The sequence below is a fragment of the Tupaia chinensis genome, unplaced genomic scaffold (assembly GCF_000334495.1).
Source record: "Tupaia chinensis unplaced genomic scaffold, TupChi_1.0 Scaffold147010_1, whole genome shotgun sequence".
In the NCBI taxonomy this organism is placed as follows: domain Eukaryota; kingdom Metazoa; phylum Chordata; class Mammalia; order Scandentia; family Tupaiidae; genus Tupaia; species Tupaia belangeri.
This window is the reverse complement of record NW_006206863.1, coordinates 22,383-27,909: the sequence shown is the minus strand read 5'-3', so window position 1 is coordinate 27,909 and position 5,527 is coordinate 22,383.

The window sequence follows — 5,527 nt, the reverse complement described above, 5'->3', positions numbered from 1 at the left end:
TAACATTTCTCCCTCCATCCTATAGGTAATCCTGATCCTGCCTTTTGGGATAATCATTTCTTTGTGTGTGTGTGTGTGTGTGTGTGTGTGTGTGTGTGTGTCTGTGCGAGTTTATCTTCTTTGCAAGTATCCCTAAACAACAGTTTTATTTTGCAGATGTTTGAACTTTATGTACTTTATAAACTTGGAAACGTAACTATCTTCTTTCAGTCCATATAGTTTGTGAGACACAGCCATGTCATTGCAGATAGCTGTAGTTGGTTCATTTTTATTGCTGCACAGTATTCCACTATATGAATACGCCACAATTTGTCCATGATAACTCGAGGGACAGTCTAATCATTTCCAGTTTTTGGCTGTTACCAAACAATGCAACCGTGAATACTCTAGGAAGTGTACATAAACACATGTGTCTCTAGGGTACTTACCCAAGAATGGAATTACTGGTTTATGATGTACGGGCACTGTCAACTTCACTAGATGATGCCTAACTTTTCCTAATGGCATATACCAATTTACAACCTTACTAGCCCTGTTTATAATTCTCATTGCTCCACCTGCTGGCCAGTACTTGGTATTATCAGACTTGATTTTTGTTCATCTATTATGATTAAAATGGCATCTCATAATTTGATTTTCCTGATTGCTAATAATGTTGAACATCTTTTCATGCATATTGGACATTATGATTTCCTCTTTTTGGTCTCATGTTTTCAAGATATTTTCCATTTTGTTTCTGTTGGATTGTATGACTTTTGCTGATAAATTTTTAGGTGTTATTTGTTCTAACTTTAATCCGTTGTCCTTTTATGTGTTGCATATAACTTTCTCCACTTCGTCATTATTTTTAGAGTTTTTTGTGTTTGCTATAGGGCATGTGCACTTGCTGGAGAGACAGAAAGTGAGAAATCACCCACAGACGGGATGACCACATCACAATCCTTTCTCCTCCATTCTTCTCTCAGGATTTTGGGCACACATGCACAAGCACCTATTGTAAATTTCAAGCTTCCAGGTCTGGGACTCAAACAACAGTCAGCCATGCAGGAGTCCAGGCCTTAACCACTATGCCATTTGCTGACCCCTGTCACTTATTTTTAAAAAATTTAATTGATGATTTCTTTAAAGAGAAGTTTTTTTTTAAATTATGTATTTATTTAATTCCATTTGTTATTATTAGTTTTTAGTTTGACTAGAGAGAGAAAGAGAGGGAAGGCGAGAAAGCAAGCTGCCAGGTCTGGGACTCAAACCACAGTTGGCCATGTGAGAATCCAGCACTTTTCACCACCACACCACCTGCTGGCTCCTGAAGGTTTTTTTTTTTATCATAATATATCCCAAGTTCTCAGTCCTTTTTCTTTATGTGAAGTATTTTTTGTGTCTCTTCAAATAAATCCTCTACTCCAACATCATAAAAATATTCCCCTATATTTACATTTAAAATAGTGTGTGTGTGTGTGTGTGTGTGTGTGTGTGTGTCTGTGTGTGTATTAGACAGAACTCTACTGGGTTGAAATCCTCCTGCTTTGGCCTCCAGAGTAGCTGGGACCACAAGCATATGACACCACATGTAGCTCTCTAGGGTAAGATGGGAATCTAACCTGGGTCTCCCATGTGGCCTTAGCCTGCTGAGCCTAGCATATACTACTGCAGTAGAGCCAATATTTACATTTTTAAATAATTTTGCCTTTCACATTTAGGTCTTTAGTATACTTGGAATTATTACTTAGAGTGATTTTTGTGTAGACTATAAGAATAAAGGTCCAATTTCCTTATAAATATTCAATTGCTTCAATGCCATTTGCCAAAAGGTCTTTCCTTCCCCCCTTATTTATGATGCTAATTCTGTCAAATATCAAGTGTTCATTTGTATTCTTTTTTTGATTTTTTAAAAATTTGCCAGAGGACATGTATACTCACCAGAGAGAGACGGGGGTGGGAGGTGAGAAAGAAAGCACTGCCCATGGGGAATGGTCATGCTGTAATCCCTTCTCCTCCATTTTCCTTTCAGGATTTTGGACATGCATGTATATGCACTCTGCATACTTTTCAAGCCAACAGGCCCGAGATTCATACTGCACCGTCAGACATATGGAATCCAGCTCACATAAGGCCATGGGCTGGTCCTCACTTATATTCTTATGACTATTTCTGGCTTGTTTGTTCTGTCCCACTGGTCTATTTGTCTAACACTGTGCCAGTACAGCATTGCCTTATTACTGTAGCATTGAAATAAGTCTTGATATCTGAGAGAGAAGGTCTTCTCATCTTATTCTGTTAGAGTTTCTGAACTATTATCCAGCTCACATAAGGCCATGGGCTGGTCCTCACTTATATTCTTATGACTATTTCTGGCTTGTTTGTTCTGTCCCACTGGTCTATTTGTCTAACACTGTGCCAGTACAGCATTGCCTTATTACTGTAGCATTGAAATAAGTCTTGATATCTGAGAGAGAAGGTCTTCTCATCTTATTCTGTTAGAGTTTCTGAACTATTCTTTTTTTTTTTTTTCTAAAAATAAAGGAAGCACCCTAGACAGGGTCTCATTACACTGGTTCATCCGGCTTTTAAGCAGCACATGTATGGTGTATTTTCAAGTTTACCTGAGAATTTGAAAATGTGGTCAGCCATATGGATTCCAACCCTGCAGTTCAGTTTGCTACTGACTGTTGCCAGCAGGTTGGGCCATCTCCTGGTACTTATTAACATCTATATAGTACTTACAATCTTAGAAGTCATAAAATCATAATGTTAAATTTAGAAATGGTCTTGGTAATCATATGCTCTAGCTTCCTCATGCTATGCATGGTCACAGCAGCAATTCACATCTTTTAAATCTGCCTTGCCTCATGATTATTTGTGTACATATTTTTTATCCTCTATTTGACATGTCAGTGGAAGAGATGGGGTCTTACTCATCTTTGTGTTCTCCATGATACCCAATACAACCTATTACACATACTTGATATATATGTGTGTTTTAATTGACTTGAGAATCAGAGGAATTGGTAAAGGAGAGGTACCATTCATAAAAGATTTTATTGAGTGCCTATTCTGTACCAGGTGCTATACCAAAGCTCAGTAGGGATTATCTAATTTATCACAGAATCCTATGAAATATGTATCATTTATAAGTTTTTATTTGCCCAAGACTTCATAATTGCAAAGCCTGGGTCAGAATACAAATTTGTCTGGCTCCAGATAAATCATTATGCTCTTAATCACTGTGCTATATGTAATTCAAAGCAAGAAGGTGGGAACTCAAACATTATGAGTATGGAAGATAGTCTATGTCATGAACTTGTCATGAGAGGCTAAGTTTTATTTCCTAGGGGGCACAGCTACTGATTTTGGGAGAGTATCTTGGAGCTAAATTTTGGAAGGCTGTGGATGCCAGGTATGGTTAGAGAAGTCACCTCCCTTTTCTATGTCTTCACTGCACTAGTTTAGATTGAGGCACAACTTCTGAGGCCCAATTTGAACATTGCTTATTGTATGAGCTCTTCTAGAATCCTCCACATTGAATTGCCCCATTCCCGTGGTACTTTGTTCATACCTCTGCTATACTGCATATTACATTTTTTTTTTAAAAAGTGCCGTAGGGCATGTGTGCTCACTGGAGAGAGAGAGACAAAAAGACAGACAGAGAGAGAGAAAGGGAAAGTGAGAAAGCACTCCCCCAGAGGGAGGGGGATGGCCACATCACAATCTTCTCTCATGCATTGTTCTCTCAGGATTTCGTACATACACATACATTCACCTACCATGTCTTTCAAGCTGCAGGGTCCAAGACTCGAACCACACAGTCCACCATGTGAGATTCAGCCACCTTAACTACCATGCCACCAGTTGGCCCCATATTACTTTTTAAAAATAGTGTTACCACTTGTGGGACCAGCAGTTAACGTAATGGCTATGGCGCTGGACTCCCACATAGTCGACTGCGGTTCGAGTCTTGGACCCAGTGGCTTAAAACTCAACGCCGGGCGTCTCTCTGTCTCTGTCTGTCTGGTGAGTGCACGTGCCCTATAGCAAAAACCCCTAAAAAAAATAGTAATATTTTGTGGCTGTGTCTGTCTTCTTCACATTTTGTAAATTACTTGAGAACAGGCACCTTATTTTGCTTATGAGTATACAACTCTCATTCCTTATTTAGCAATTGACATATAGTATATGCTCAATAAATGTTAGAATTAAATGTTTAAGGGTCAGCAGGTAGTATGGTGGTTAAGGCACTGGACATTCCCACATGGCAAACCATGGTTCAAACCCTGGACCTGGTGGCTTCCTTTCTTACTTTCACTCTCCCTCCATGTGTGTCTCTCTGGTCAAATTAAAATAACTGAATAAATAAATAAAATTAAATAAATAATTCTTAAAAAATAATTAAATGTTCATTGGAAAAATACAGACATGAATAAGACAAGGCTACTGGTCTCAAGAGAAGCCAACAATTTACTGAGAGAAATAATACATTATTCCAAATGAGCTATATTGGTGATATGTAAAAATCATGTGGAATTGGGACCAGCAGTTAGTGTAATGGCTATGTCGCTGGACTCCCATCTAGTTGACTGCGGTTCGTGTCCCACACCCGGTGGCTTAAAACTCATGCCGGGTGTGTGTGCGTGCGTGCCCAAGATCCTGAGAGGAGAATGGAGGAGAAGGGATTGTGGTGTGGCCATCCCTTCTGGGGGGTGATTTCTCTCTTTCTGTCTCTATGTCTCTCTCTGTCTGTCTGGCGAGCACACGCACCCTATAGCAAAAACCTCTCCAAAAAAAAAAGTGAAAGAAAATTATGTGGAATTCAACAGATAAGTAGAAAATGGAGTGGAAATGGGCTAGCCCCACAGTGTAGAAGTTAAGCACAGTATATAGGGAGCCAGATCTTACATGGCTGAGGTTTGAATCCTGGTCCTGGAAGCTTGAAAATCACAGAAGGCATGTGTGTTTGTGTGCCCCAACTCCTAATAGAATGGAGAATGAAGGCAAGAGGATGTGGTGTGATCATGGCCCGTTGGGCAGAGCTTCCTCCCTCTCTTGTGAGTGCACACACCCTGTGACGCAAAGAGCAACAATATGAACGCAGTTTAAAAAAAGAAGAAAAGGAAACACAATGGGTTATTGTAAATAACCCATTTAAAATAGCCACCCCCACAAATCTCTATATCAGTTAGGAAAATTGCTAACAAAAATATATTAAACCATTTGCAGAAAAGTATAAAATTGTAGTAAAGGAAAACTGTGTATCTGAAAGTGAAGAAATATACTTGTCAAGACTGCACATGGTCTAGGATTTTATCCTATTTATAAGCTAACACATGGGCCTGCCACAATTTCATGGATTCTGTTAGACGTGAGAATCTTGGATGAGAGACAGAAGACTTAATTGCTCACAGAAAAAAAGCAATAGTCAGGATTAGTGAAATAATTGACTCTTTACAAAAGTTTAAGGGGACAATGCCCCCAAAGAAATCAGCAGTTTACAAATGGATAACTCATTTTAAGTTGGGACAAGACAGTATTG